Source organism: Erpetoichthys calabaricus, chromosome 8, assembly GCF_900747795.2.
Source record: "Erpetoichthys calabaricus chromosome 8, fErpCal1.3, whole genome shotgun sequence".
In the NCBI taxonomy this organism is placed as follows: domain Eukaryota; kingdom Metazoa; phylum Chordata; class Cladistia; order Polypteriformes; family Polypteridae; genus Erpetoichthys; species Erpetoichthys calabaricus.
In genome coordinates, this window is record NC_041401.2 from 59,751,240 (window position 1) to 59,768,075 (window position 16,836).

Sequence of the window (16,836 nt, forward strand, 5' to 3'; positions counted from 1 at the left end):
GAATTGTATTTTTCTTCAGCCCAGAAGTACTTCTGTGCTTCTCTCCCCGTGACTTTGGAGTACTTCCGGGCTATGTAAACAGTAGGGACTCCCCAGTCTCCCTGCAGTGTCTCCTGGCGGCACCCACAGTACCCAGCATGGTTGTGTTGCTGAACTCCAAGTCCCATAGTGCCCTGTGGGCATCCGGGGCACCACTGCAGTCCAGGGAAGCTGCCATCTATCGTCCTGGGGGAGGCAGTGTCCCTGATAAGCTGCCTTCCCCCATCCTTCTGTTGCTGGGGCGACCCAGCCAGGATAAACTGCTGGCCGTGCCTTACAGTGGTTAATGTCAGTGTATTTGATAAAGCCGCATCAGGGATGTGAATCTAAAAAATAAAAGGAACCCACCCAGGAACAGTAGCACTGCTTTGACACTGGGCGCCACCAATTTGCAAAACCGAGCCAAAAACTTGCATATGCTATGGTTTGAGCTGGCGCAAGGATGTGCACGGCTTTATGCCAAGTTTAGCTTTTATACATCGTGATGTGAGCGTGGATCCCAACATATGCAACATATTTGTACATATGCACCGTTTATACATGAGACCCCTGGTGTTTTGGTACAAAGTTCAGAATAGAGTAACCTTTGTGTTTGAACTTGATGAGTATTAAGAGCAATCCATAACAAGTTTAGAAATCAAAAAACAATTTGCTCCTGATGATTTAGCATAAGCCTCTCTATATGCTTCTGTCACTCTTTCTGTGGCTGCAGCTGGCAGGACTGATGGATTGTGGAAGGTGGCTATGAATGAGGTGTATTTTAGCAAAAATAAAATCTGATTTGAATACACCTATATTGATATCCATCCATCCATTATCCAACCCGCTATATCTACTACTACAGGGTCACGGGGGTCTGCTGGAGCCAATCCCAGCCAACACAGGGCGCAAGGCAGAAACAAACCCCAGGCAGGGTGCCAGCCCACCGCAGTATATTGATATAGTGGTACACATATTGAATCCACACACATGGCAGATACATGCTCAATTTATATGATGTTTTTCCTTATAGCACACTGACTTCTTTGCCTTTGTATCTACATCATGCAATACTGTCATGGTTCAACCAGGGTTTTATCCATGGCTAAAGTATGTTTTTTGTTTATTTAATCTTGTCTTCTAAATATTATTTTGTAAAAATATATTGTTTTAATTAATGCTATTTTGTTTACCTTGGGTTCGCTTCCCAGGTCCTCCTTGTGTGGAGTTTGCATGTTCTCCCTGTGTGTGCGTGGGTTTCCTTTGGGCGGTCTGGTTTCCTCCCACAGTCCAAAGACATTCAGGTTAGGTGGATTGATGATTCTAAATTGGCCCTAGTGTGTGCTTGGTGTGTGGGTGTGTTTGTGTGTGTCCTGCGGTGGGTTAGCACCCTGCCCAGGATTGGTTCCTGCCTTGTGCCCTGTGTTGGCTGGGATTGGCTCCAGCAGACCCCCGTGACCCTATGTTCGGATTCAGCGGGTTGGAAAATGGATGGATGGATATTTTGTTTACTGATGATTTCTGATTTGATTTTGATTTGATATACTATATTAATTTTGAGTGCATGAGTGATGTTTATTGCCTTGTCCTTTAAGTTATGTCTCTAGTGTGTTGTGCACTGCTATATAAGAAGAAGCTTTCAATAGTTCATCTGCTTCACCATAGATGTTATCTACCTGACATGTGGATTATGTTTTATATGATTTTTGGATTTTCTGGTTTTGACCTATGCTTTTGTTCAAGATACTGTTTCTGATTGTCAGTCAGTCAGTCAGTCAGTCATTGTCCAACCCGCTATATCCTAACACAGGGTCACGTGGTCGGCTGGAGCCAATCCCAGCCAATACAGGATGCAAGGCAGGAACAAACTCCGGGCAGGGCGCCAGCCCACCACAGTGTTTCTGGTTGTGTTTCTTTGAACTTGTTCACTTTAAGGGCTGCTTTTTAGGAAAAATTATGTTGCTCCTTTAGAATCTTCTGTAATAAATATTTAAATATTAAACTCACTTTGTTTTGTTATTTTTTTAAATGATTTTCCTCTTGTTATTTCTGAAAAGCCTGAGCCCTATTTTCTGGGCCTGTGTAGGCCAGAATCCTGCACTTTGAGTTTGAGACCTGGCACTGGTGAGGTCATCTTGGGGATCAATATGAAAGTGCTTGTCTGGCTTATGGTATTTTGGGATCTGCACCCATTTTATTTTATATTTTTGTGTGACAAAACTGCAACAATAACTACTCATGAAGTTATTTCTGATGTGTATGGCTTTTTTGATAACTGCTGATGTAAACAAAAAATATATACTAAATGCTATTTCCTCTCAGTTACTACTGAAAGTCTGTAACTGTAGTCATAAGACTCGTTGAGGATGTCACAGGCAATAGGAGAAATGCCACTACTGACAATATTTACACATCATCTGCATGCCAAATAAGCCACTTGCCAAAAAGACAACTCTGTTTAGCAGCTTACTGTGAACAAAATGACACTGTAGCTGCCACAACCTGTGAAGGCAACACAAAACATGGTCAAGGCGATAGCCCCTGATAAAGTGCGCAGGCAGTACTAGGTGAAAGGACACACATGCAATAAAACAAAACATTTTTTGTATGGGTGTTGCTCACAATAGACTCCAAAAATCTGTGTGCTGATGTGGACAGCTTTATCATCTGTGAATCATGTCACTTGCCATTTAAATTATTCTGTGAAAATTTTAAGTATAGCTGTACTTTTTAAAAGCTATTTATATATAAAAATATTAGTTTCTGTTTCATTTGTTATTTTATGTACCCAGCTGATTGAATAGTGTTGTTTTGCTTTTTATGGTTAAGTACTGAAACAGCTTTTTTAAATTTAAAAGATAAACTAACATCTTAAGTGTAAAAACATACAAACAAGAATATGTGTGCCAAGAAATTATTTATTTTTACAGGATGTTTTAGGCTACCTATGGTTTTTGAGGGAAGGGCGATAGGAATGCGCTATCAGCTGGCCAAGTTGATGGACTATATGTGAGAACAAAAGGATTTAGATAACACTCAATGTCAGCGTTTATAGTACCAAAAAAATGATGTGGTGGTTCTAACAAACAAATGAACAGCATCTAGATGATCTTAAATATGTTCAAATTAAGGTTTAAAATAGTCAGTAAATCCAAAAAAAACCCCCAAAAAAACAGAAGTATCCTTCATATTTAGGTCTCCTCAGAACATCTTTAGATCTACACAGCTGAAGGAGACACCCTGTAGCACAGTCAACTCCTTACTGGCTAATGTGCTCACCACCATCCCTTGGCATCTGTGGGGACCCTGCAAGCTCTCTTTCCTTTTCCCACTGCCATCCCTCGGCGTTCATGGAACCCCTTGGAGTAATTGGCCACTCCTACTCCACTTTGGCCTCTTTGCCCCACATGGGTTTTTTTCCCCAGCCTTCATGCTTCTTCTCTGCCATATCAGCTGTGTCACAATTTGGACATCCCTTCATACTTTCCTTCAAACTTATTGTCTTCCACTTGATTTTACCTCCGGCATTCTTTCTTTCCATTTAACTTTCTTCTCACTCTATTTTTTTCACTCTAACCTACTAAGGCTCCTTTGAACTTATTGTAGGTGAATACAACCTGAGGAGTTTCAATAAGGAAACCGGCTAAACTGATCGCTCTTGCACATTAATACAGGATAAGCCAGTTTTCCTATTAAACACCTCAGGGATACACGGTGTGGTACCCGGCTGGGGTTCATGCCCAGGAGGACCGGAGGAGGGCTTGTGCCTCCTCCAGGACACGAGGGGGTGACCGCCCTGGTTCTATTGGGGGCCACGGGTACAGAGCTTGGAAGCTCAACCCTGTAGGGGCCCGTGGTCACCGCCAGGGGGCGCCCCGATGCCTTGGGAAACCTGGACCTCAGCACTTCTGTCACACCCGGAAGTGCTGGGGGGAAGAGGAGCAGGGACACCCAGAGTCCTTCCAGTTGCGCAGCCGGCACTTCCACCACACAGGGGAGTGTTGACGGAAGAGTGTCGGGAAGCACCTGGAGCCCATCTGGGGGTGTATAAAAGGGGCCACCTCCCTCCATTCAATGGCAAGAGTCGGGTGGAAGAGGACGAAGCTCGATGGAGAGGAGTGGAGGCGGACCAGAGACTGAGAAGGCATTGTGTTGTGTGGCCAGGACTGAAGGGGTGATTGGTGCTGCGGCACTGGGTTTGTGCTCACCGATCATTGTAAATATTGTATAATAAACGTGTGTGTGGTGAAACCATCATGTCTACCTGTCTGTCTCCGGGCTGTTCCCCACAATGGCTTTACAGAAGCGTGTGCCTGCACTAACCTAGCTCGAGTGCTCTATTTTTATTTAAAACCACACACTGCCATGAACACCCCAATGTGCTTTATCACATATGGTCAAATCCGTTTTTACTAGTTGCCGCAGCATAACCTCACCCTTCAGGTTCTATCTGAACATTTCTGGTTAATGTGAATCCACAAGCCACCAGATGATAGTTAGCAAACTATATTACAGGATATAAATTGGTAAATGTGGGGTGTTGAGATGTGTGCAAGCCAGTTTACTACATTAATGTTACATTTCTAGGATTTTTTACTATTATTAACACAGAGTTGCAGAGAATTTTGTCATCTTGGCTTCATTAGAGGATCAACTCTGGTATGCCCAGAAATGATTTTTAATTGCCAACCAGTTTACATCTGTTCATCACTTATGGCCATAATCTGCAGGTTTTGAAACAGAGAATGAGATTTTGAGTACAAATGGCTGAAATGATGTTAATGCTCAGCAATACAGGAGAACTCTTGCTACTTTTGTGAACTGCGAAAGCCAAATAAGGTGATCTCATCAAATTCCTAGGATACTCCTTGCACTTCTTAATGAATCAGGATCATGAAGAGAAGCTGGAGAAAATGCATGTCTCTTTAGCCTGGAGTGCCTGGGAGCTCCCCAGAGTAGTAGGAAGAAGGATATAGGGTGGAGTGGGCTTTCCAGCTCAACATGCTGGCACGATGACACTCATCAAGATAACTTTTATTCTTTATTATATTATTTCATTATTCAATGATAAGATGTTTGTCAAAGACTTTTTTTTTTTACTATCCAGACATTTTGGTGTGCTTCATAACCTTAAGGATGTGAAATGGACTGTGCTATTCTCTTTTTATGACTGGTATAGAATGATGTGTTTTATAGTTATGTTATTCAGATGATCTAAGTCAGGGGTCTCAAAGCTTTTTTCCCCTGAGAGCTACTTTTACAAAATGAAAATGGCCGAGAGCTACTCATGTTTTCTATCGTTTATTCTCATACTTCATTTCAACCCAAACAAACTGAATAAGCTTGTTTTGCCTGAACACTTACAAAATCTTGGTGTCCACAACTCACATTTTGAATTAAAACATCACAAAAAATATTTATTTCACCTGCGAGTGCATTTTGTATGTCTGTATGCATTTTCTAGTGTATCTCACATTGTTGGATTAAAAAATGAATGCTGTCAAAACAAAACAGTGCAATTACATATACACAGATATTACTTATTCATTTGTCATTTTGTTACATGTCACTGTTTCACTGTCTTCACAAGAGTATTCACATGTCCAGTTGCATGTGTGATGTGTTTTTTAGTTAGTCAGATGACTGGCACTGCATGGAGTCAACAAGAGAGGTGTATGGTGGAGTGTGGCCTCTTAGGTTCACTCTTCTGGAGTCATTTAAGTGTTCATCTGTCAGTCTTGTTCTGAACTTTGATTTAATGACATTCATGTCAGAAAAGGTAGGCTCACAGAGGTATGGAGACCCAAACAAAGTAGACATTTTCAGAGCTGCTTGGTGAAGATTCTTATAGTTATCTGGCTCTACTAAGCTCCAGAAATGTTGAGAATGCTGTTGAGACTTTAACTGCCCATTATTTTGAAGGTTTACTAATATATAATATATAAAATCCAATGTCTGTCTGTCTGTTTGCTTTTCACGAGAGAACTACTTAACAGATTTAGATTGAGTTTTTTTCTATAATTTGCTTGAACATTCCAGTTGATTTTGCGACTTCTCTCATTTCGCTATGTATCATAGTTCGCTTGTGGTATCGATTAATTTGTGCGAATCCGACGAAACGCAACGGGCCGAGGGGAGGGAGGGGGCCTTCCTCTCGCTCGCCATCTTTGGGGCGTGTTCCTTAACTCCGCTTAGCTAGTGATCGAGAGAACAATTGAATTCCTCTTTGTTTGATATTTAAAATAAAGTGTTGCCTAGGTCTTGATGAGTTTGAGTCCGGATATTCTCTTAACTGTATAGCATATTGAAAAGATAGATTGCAGTTCGGATTGTGGATTGTGATTTTGTGTTAAAAGGATCATGATATGATTTTTTGGAAAGATCGCCCACCCCTAATTAGACTAATCAAGTTTTCAAATTTATGTAGGATTCATTAACCCTTTGGCGAGCTACTAGGAAAGGGGTTGCGAGCTACTGGTAGCTCACGAGCGACGTGTTGGAGACCCCTGATCTAAGTCTTTATGAGCTCAAGGAGTATATTAGTTACCATTTGTCATAGTGAACTCAGACCTGTTTATATGCCTGGACTGCCTCTGATCTGTAGAATTTGGGAGGCCGAGATTAACACTGCATTGGAGCCATTGCAGTGTTGATCTCAGCTGTTATTTAAAAGAAAATTCCTTATCACCATCTGCAGTTTGCACATTCTAAATTTTATGTATGGGTTTTCCTCCTTCAGTTCCTTACCATCCTAAAGACATGCATATTTTGGCTGATTGTATTATTTATAAAAATGAACTCATCAGGAGCTAGTCAGAAAAGAGACCATAGCTCACTGATCACAGTCTGGTTAGCTATGAGCTAAAAGAGAGAAAACATTCAAGTTCAAGTTCACTGGCATATGTACACATTCAAATGAGATTGTTACTAGCATTTCTCCTTCAGACTACACTAGTGACATTAGTATAATATAAACAACAGACAATGAATACAAAACCACACATTAAATACAACATCAGATGATAGGCAGGTAAACATCCATTAGATACGCACTTGCTCTTGTAAGTCAGAAAAGGTGTCTGTTCCTACCACTGGGTAGTAATTCAAACAGTTTTAGCTGCTTTTTTGCGCGGAAAAGATGCTATGTAAATAAAATGTTTTATAATTGGTTTCAATTATTATTATTTTGAAACATTAAATTCTACATATTTAAAGGTATAAACAATTATATCTACAGTGTCTAATACCCTTTTGGTTGCATTTATTTACATTATCTGGACTTTCACCATATAGAATGTTTATATTGTGCTGCTGAGTTTTTTGGTAAAAATTTTATTTAATTATCAGAAGTTCATTTAGAAAGTTCTAGTAATTGTTTTTGTTGATTCTGTAGAGCAGACATCTTATTAATAGAACATTCTACTTGAATATAACTATTTGTTTTCAGGGATGCTTGTGGTCTGTATGGAATTAACAAATTCTCCTTATGCTGCTAGAGATTTTCTCTTCCTAAATTTCAACTGAGTTTATTGCTCTAATTTGCAGTTTTTAATTGGGTCAATATGGGTGAGTGTGGGTGTAAGATTGTTGTACCCTACATTACACCTGACACTCCCGCAATTGGCTGTACCTCCCTGTGACCTGCAATGGAGGTATGTTCTGTGTATGGTAATACTTGTTTCCTTGGAGCTTATTTTTAACTTATATTAATATGTCATGAAATCTTAACCTACATGGTGACCTGTCAAACATATTTGACAGTTACTAGATCTTACTATTATTACATATTAAAATATTCACATAAAACAACCTTTTGAAACCCATAAACATCCAATTTATAGTTGTGAGACCATATTCCAGCAGCATTGGGCGACAAGTCAGGAACCAACTCTGTACAGGGCTCTGGTTCAATGTAAGCCCAAATTATGCACATAATTATGCCCATTTGGGATCCTACACTTGTTTTGCGTTGTGAAAGGAAGACTGGAGGGCCTGGATTAAAAGCTATAGGAAGAATGTACAAATTCTTTATGGATAAAAACTAGACAAGGGTTTCAGACCCTGGATGCTGAATGTGGGACGCCTAGCTCAGCACCACTATTATTATTATGGTGATGATGAATGGAATCACAGTATATAGTAAAATAATGACCATTTGGCTCAGACTGAACAAAACAACATTACTTAAATTTATTCTAGGTGATGCGCAAAAATCATGATCAAGGCTTCTTCATTCTGTAGATAGACTTATCCCACATTATTAGACTCTGAATCCTCATCCTGGAATCATATTGCTGTTTTCAGTCTTGGAGGCCTCAATAGATGACGTAACAGTTCTTTTCCAGTTGCCATGGCAAGCAGCTTGAATTTAGCTAAAGTGTACATGAAGCTGTACTCCTAATAGCATATTAGATGCATTTCAGTTTTTTTTTTTTTTAATGTCATGATTTTGAAAACCTTAGAGAAAGCTAAAAGAAAAGTCTGAACTCTATTAAAATATTTTATCTTGTCAATACTAATTATGTAATCAACACTGTTAAAGGCACTTAACACATAACTGAATTTCTTACAAATGTTTAATGATAAAGAAGTGCTTAAACTTTTGTGTTGGTAAAAATGTGTCTTGGATAATGGGAGTTACCTGGTAGATGGTGGAGGCAATCAGACCCAAATGTTCTATATTTCAATCTGCCTCCCACAAGGGATTGCTGTTGCAGGGGTGGAATATACCACTGACAGTTTAGGAGGAGGCGGCTGAGTCCTGTCCTTTAAGTCAGCACGGTCTGAGAGACACTGTATTATAATAATAATTTATATACTTTATGTTATATTATTATATTATGTCATAAGGTGTTACATATTATGTAAGAGATTTTTCAGTTATATTTTGCACTTCCCAAAAGACAGAGAGAGAGAGACTATCTATCTATCTATCTATCTATCTATCTATCTATCTATCTATCTATCTATCTATCTATCTATCTATCTATCTATCTATCTATCTATCTATCTATCTATCTATCTATCTATCTATCTATCTATCTATCTATCTATCTATCTATCTATCACAAACCAAGACACATATGTTAACAAGTGTTGCAGTGCCGAGGTGAGCCCATTTAATGATGGTACTGTGATTGTTTAGAGACAGATAATCACCAGTCCTTTTTGTTTTGAAACAAACAATCTCATATTTAAGAAGACGTCAATGACAGTTCAGAAAGACCAGGAAGTGACAAAATGGGCCTTCCAGAAGAAGAGTCAAATGATAGGTAAACATTCATCAAGTACAACACAAAATCTTTATAATTAAAGATATTTATCTGTAAAAATCTAAATGAGAACAAAGTATGTCACAAAAGTATTGGCCTAAAAGGTTATCCAGAGCAAACAATTACCCAAAAAAATCCAGTATTCAAAAACTACAAAAAAAACCAAAAATAAAATATTCAAAGTCCAGAAAAAGAGCACTCACAACAAAACTCTTCAAATGCCAATGAAATGATAAAAGACTGTGCTAGCCAGCCTCAGATTTAAAGGCAGAATGTGGCACTTCAACAGTGATATCAGGGTGGGCCCAACTTTTGGGGTTTTACATAGGAGAACAACACAAGTACTTAGAAACTAAATAGTACATAAACAGAACTTTAGCAAAATGTGCAGAATTAGTGAAAACACATCAAAAATTATACATGCAAAAGATCAAAAAGGACAAATGAAATAAAAATAAACATAAGCCTGGGAGCATACCCTGGCTGAAACATAACAAAAATGAATCTGAGCAACTGATTCAAAAATCAAAACTCAAAGTCAAAGAAGTTAGCAAGAAGTAAGAAAAAATTCTTGAGGCAAAAATAAGCAAAGTAACAAAGAACGTGTGTGCAGATGTTCATTATACTTGTACTATTCATTGTTCATTATATTATTATTATAGTATTAATACTTATTACTATAATACTTATAATACTTAATACTTATAGTATTAATACAGATTGCAAACTGTATGCAACTGTATACTACTATTAATACAGAATGCAACTGCATACTACCATTTTTTATAGAAATGACCTTATCCTTTAATGAATCACATGACTTCTGGATCAGGTGACCGGTAGCTGCCTCAGCAACCATAAACAACATGGTGGAGCCCATCAAAAACAATGTAACAAAACGGCAACACCCGTTAAAAATGCAAGGTGCAAGGTTGAATTGAAATGAAAAACATAAAAATAAATATAGGTTTTATTGATATCATTGTGCGTCTCTCCTGTTCTTGCAGACTGAGCAGGCTTCCTTGTTTCTGTAGGATTTCTGGAAACTGAATGAGAAAAGGTTAGGCTGGAGATGAAACTTGTGGTGGGGTCACTGATCATTTGGTGTGTCACTGTCTTCTTGGCTGAGGGCAGAAAAGAATAAGAGGTAAGCTGTCATGTTGCACTCATAGTTGATCTCATAACAGACACACTAAGATCTCATGTGTAGCAATATGCATATTAATTTCGTATTATTTTTATTTATAAACATTAATGCATTTAGTTATATTAAACTGCCCAACCATCAGTTTTCTTGTAAGCTTCCAGTAGTTTGCTGTGTGTGACATATTGGAACTGTAGTCCTGTTGTGATGGTTTTTCTTTATTTTTTATCATCTTAGAGTTGATAGAAGGTTGAGCTGCTTTTTCTAACAACCTTTGTTACAGTTAAAGCCAGCTTAAGATTATTAAAACTGAAGAACGCATTTTTTCAGACTCCATGAAAACCCCATGGCATCCCATAACAAGCTGTGTTTCAGAGGCAGTCCATTAGATGCTGCTGGACAGACCATTACATTGATATTCAAATGCTTAATGTATATTTTTTTGCTCCACTTTATTCATTTGTTTCTGAACTTAGCCCAATTTCACTTGAGAAGATACTGTACTGTGGTGCAAGGTGTGGAAGAAGATCAAACACGTTCACCATTTTGGAAGTAAATTAAATGCTCTTTGTATTTCTCTCTTACAGTAATAAAGATTACGCCATGGTTTGGTGATTTCTTTCATAGAACAACAGCAAAGGATGGATTTTGTATTTATGCCAAAGTGTGTGAGATGCAAACCTATGTAAAAAAAAAACAAAAAAAAAAACAAATCACTTCCATTTTTGGTGACCTGCTGAGTAGTTGCTTGTCCCTATCAGCCTCAGTAAACATCAATGTGAGGGGCTCATGGCAGATTGTTGCTGAAAACAAAACAATAATATAAGAACAGATTGTTCCAAAACAAATCATTCAGCAAAACAAATTATTTCCTCATTTTTTCCAGTTTTCACCATGAATCAGTTTAGCAGTTTATTTTTGTTTTTGTATAAACATAAAAAAATCCAATAAATGTCTTTTATTTACACAGTTTATCTTTATTTTACAAATGTGATATCTATATATATAAAAGCCAAATACCACTGACTCACTCATAACAAAATCTCTCAAACCATGAGGACAGCTTAGAAATTGAATCATGCAGAAAAGTAGAAACATATTAGACCTTAAATTTATAGATATCTGAAAAATAATCAAGATTCTGAATAAAACCAGGAACCTGAAAATAGTCGGAATGTGGATTTCAATGGGGGAATTGTGGAAACTCCAACCATAAGATTAGCCAAGTAAACTAAAGGTTCACAATAATGTACTGTATATATCAAAAGATTTATACAGTATAATATCCAGAGCTACCTTACTCACAGATTGATAAACAACAACATGGTAAGGCACACATACTCTGTGTGAGAGAATAATTTTTTGGTAACGATACTTAAGTATTTTGGCCTGCAGTGCATATTGAAACATATAAGCATCCATATTACTAACCAAGAATGGTAAACCGGATATGGACGCAGGGACCTGCCCGTGGACGCAGGAGACATAGTGCGTAGGCGCCACACAAAGCCCCCCTCCCCAGAGTGAAACGGGAGAGACTACGAACGTGCGCAGGCGCCACACAAAGCCACCCCGCCCCAGAGCGAAACGGGAGAGACTATGAACCGTCTGACATGCCGCAAGCAGGATAAAGCGAGGACAGAAATAAAAGACAGAGTAGGAAACAAAGTAAAACGCCATAAAGAGGTTAAAGAACGGGGCCAAACACATGGAGAGCAGGTTACAGATGATGAAAACTGGAATGCAACAGCTTCAAAAAACCTAGGCGCGAAACACATGCACAGTGAGATACAGAATATAAAGGCTGAAAAAACGACAGTTAAACGTCCACACCACACAGCGGAGGCAGACCCGGAAGGTACAGGCGCCTACATCGCGCGTCGGAAGGCGTGGGAAAGTACGAAAGGCAAAGGCGCCTACACAGCATGGTAAAACCCGACATAATACAGAAGGCGCAGCCGTTGCCGCCATATTGTGAGTGGCACTACTGCGTAGTGAAGGCGCAAGCGTCACCGCCATATTGTGCGTGGCACTACTGCGGAGTGAAGTTAGGAATAATGTGCTGCTTGGGATCGTACAAAACGCCGAACGTGACCCACCGTCTGAAACTGCGGAGGCAAAGCAGGCACGGGTTCAAACCGAACGACCTCGAGTGACGGATATACACCTACAACGCGCGTCTCAAACCGCAGAAGCAGGGCAAGCACGGGTTCAAAACAACGCAAGCTCCTACAACACACATCTGAAACTATGGCTGCCCAGCAGGCACGGGTTCAAAACGCCGGGGGTAGGTGAGCGAAGCGAGCACGGGGCTTCGCCCCCTTGTTTGTTTTAGAAATGTCATGAACAGACTGCTGAAATGGTCAAGTAAATAAGCAGAATGATCCAGGGGGGTGGTTCAAGAAACTGGCTGACGTAATGTCCTTTCCTGCACCTAGTAAGACTTGCTAGTTGGCACATATACAATTTTCATAACAGAATAAGTCTTGAATTCAATAGATATTAAAGAACAAGGATATAATGGAGAAATACTTTTATTTTAGGCCAGTTGTGCTCTCTGCTAAAACTCCTCATGTCTTTTAATCAATCAGAGTATGATATTTAAGCATTAATTCAGCGCTGTTATGCAAATTCAGTTCTTTAGAAAATGAACCTCTGCCCTTATTCTTTTTTGACCATAGAAAATGAACCTCTGCCCTTATTCTTTTTTGACCATTCTGTAAGAGACTACTGTGATGAATGCTCCCTCTTTGGCATTTGGTGAAGAGATGATTAAAGACACAATGAACCGGTTTCCTCCTGCCTGGTTTCTGATTCAAAGACATTTTAACAAACTTATCCTAGTAGAGGAATAATATTCTTTCTTTAATTAACATGTTGATTTCTTCCACAATGGTTATACAAATTGTGTTGACTCACAAGAGACCGTGGTAGTTTTTTTATTTAATATTTAATATAATACCCACAATTCTGAGCTTACTGGAATTCATCTTGTTGAAAACCGAAGGTGCACAGAAATGTGTAAACATCAAAGAGAGCATCCCAAGTCAAATGAGTCATTTAAACCATTCGGCTTTAACATTTTATAGTCGTGATAGCGGCACATGGAATACAGTTAGAGATAGACCTCATGATTCTTGATTGTGATGTTACACTTCTCAGCACTGCCAGCCATTATGCAATTCATAAGCATAATATTGGTTGAGCTGCTCACATCATCAGCTTACACAGCAGGTATGGCTTCTTAGAAGATTTTACATTATACAGATGAGGGACGCGGTTAAGACATCTAAAGTTTCCTTGCCATTAAATTAAACTTTGGGTTACAATGACATTAATCTTGTGAGCACTTGCTTGATCTTTGGGCACTGATAAACACACCTGTGAATCTGAAACCAACTGCCTTGCAGTTAAGACGTTGGTGCAGTGCCTTGGGACAGCAGTAGCTGATCACTTCCTCTTGTAATGTTACGGTGTGTACCTTCTTTTTATTAAAGATGAAGAACTTGTACTTGGCAGGAAATTGAGCAATTTATTAATTTCAAACAGCTAGCCTTTCTGTAGCTTCCAGTGCAGCAGTTATGATGTGTAATATACTGAAAGGAAACGTTGGGGAGTTAATAGGTAAAAATATTTGGAAACATCTTAAAGGTGTAGTCTAATTTTGTGTATAATTATGACATTTTGCATTGTGATATCAATTGGGGATAATAATGGCAATCAGCAGCTACCCACTAAAACACATGGACCTCTATGAGGGGCCAAACAGGCCATAAATCATATATTTTTGAACGTAATTTTTAGAACAACTGTGGAAGAAATCAACATATTAATTCAAGAAAGAATATTATTCCTGTACTAGGATAAGTTTGATAAAATGTCTTTGAATTAGAAACCAGGCAGAAGGAAACCGGTTCATTGTGTCTTTAATTATCTCTTCACCAAATGCCAAAGAGGGAGCATTCATCACAGTAGTCTGTTACAGAATGGTCAAAAAAGAATAAGGGCAGAGGTTCATTTTCTAAAGAACTGAATTTGCATAACAGGGCTGAATTAATGCTTACATATCATACCCTGATTGATTAAAAGACATGAGGAGTTTTAGCAGAGAGCACAACTGGCCTAAAATAAAAGTATTTCTCCATTATATCCTTGTTCTTTAATATCTATTGAATTCAAGACTTATTCTGTTATGAAAATTGTATATGTGCCAACTAGCAAGTCTTACTAGGTGCAGGAAATGATATTAAGTCAGCCAGTTTCTTGAACTACCCCCCTGGATCATTCTGTTTATTTACTTGACCATTTCAGCAGTCTGTTCATGACATTTCTAAAACAAATGCTTATATGTTTCAATATGCACTGCAGGTCAAAATACTTAATTATTGTTACCTAAAAATTATTCTCTTACGCAGAGTATGTGTGCCTTACCATGTTGTTGTTTATCAATCTGTGAGTAAGGTAGGTCTGGATTTTATATAAATTTTTTGATATATACATTATTGTGAACCTTTAGTTTACACGGCTAATCTTATGGTTGGAGTTTCCACAATTCCCCCATTGAAATCCACATTCCGACTATTTTCAGGCTCCTGGTTTTATTCAGAATCTTGATTACTTTTCAAATATCTATAAATTTAAGGTCTAATATGTTTCTGCTTCTCTGCATGATTCAATTTCTAAGCTGTTTTCACTGTTTTTGTGTAGTGTATGTTGTTCTGATATATAACTGATTGTAAACTGAACACTTTAATATGTTTTGGTAATGCTTCTTGATTTGATATATATTTTTCTAAGCCATAGTCCATTTGAGATTTTCCCTGATAACGGAACCGAATCGGTTACAAAACACGTAGAAAAGAACAAACAAATGGAGCCAGTTTGCTGGTTTTTATCTGCCATTGTTGACCCTTAATTTGTACAACAGCAAGGTTTGAACTTTAAATCAGAGGGACATTGTAAACCTTAGGACTTTAATTCTGTTGTCTTTTAATTCAAATTGCGCAGCTATCCATATGTAATCTCATTTTATTTTGTTTATTGCCTTTTTCTACTTGGTTATTGTTGATATTTTTATGTGTTCTGACTTCTTTGACATTTTGCAGATTGGGGATATTTAATAATACCTGTATGATAAGTGTTCTTTTTTGATAAAGATACATGATGAATCTGGCACCTGATTCTATATTACTATATTGCTAAAATGGGGTTTTGATTAAATAAATGAATTTATGTATTCTTTTCTGAAGTGCTTTGGCTTTTATAATTGTGTTAGTGGCACATGGAGTAGAGTTAGAGATAGACTTTATGATTTTTGATTATAGTGTTACACTTCTCTGCTACAATTACAGATTACATGGTAGTCATTCTTGTCTGCATTTGAGAGCATTTGTTTTGTTATAATATAATATTATTTATTTCTGCAGAGAATGGTGTGGTCGGCTGAATTAATTACTGGGTGTGCATTTCTATACACATCTATGCCAATATTGGACAGGGGCAAAGAAAAGGATCAGTAATTCCAGCCATCCCAATAATGGTCACTTTACTGTACTGTGGTCAGATATGCACTAATGCTGCCTAGAGTCCAGTTCAGAGAGATTGAGTCGATATGCATCTTGAATAAAGAAAGTGTCCAGAACTACATGATGTTAACTCCCCTACATTAAGTTATTTAAGTTATTAATGTTTTATGCAGCAGTTATTTATTACTGTCTTTTACTTAAAATTCTGTTAAAGACTTTTGATATTTATAAAGTCAAGTAAAGGCACAGTCATTGGATCTGAGCAAGTAACCATTTCACTACATATTATGGTGTATGTATAATTTGTATGTGACAAAAAAAGATTTTATTGAGCTCCTGTACAAACCTAAACTTCTCTCTAGTCACAAATAAAGTGCTATTAATCGATCTATCTATTGTCACACATGTGTGCTTGGGAGACAACTTAAAGGCTTATCTGATTGTAACTCCACCCCAAGTCAAGGGTGGGCGCTGTTGCCTAATGCTTCTCCTCCTTTCTCCCCTATAGATCAGACAACTAGCAGTCCCAATGACATTGCTTCCGGGTCACATTCCCTTGGCCTTGCCCCATTCTTCTTCTTAAGGGGTGTCACTGTAAAGACCATATTGCATTTATCAACTGTTTTTGCAGCTTTTTTCCAACAAATACAGAGTTTGCCTTCAAGTTTCCCCATCTCTTCATCTTGTCTTGTCTTGTATTTTTTTATATTTAATTTTATTCATATCATTTGAAGTAAACAACATTCCATATAATTATGTCAAACTTAACAAACCATAATGTGACCCCTGCTTGCTTGTCTTGTGTTGTGATGTAGTTGGCAAGATCTACTGGCAGCAATATGGAAGCAGTGAACCTGACAATACTGGTGGTGGACCT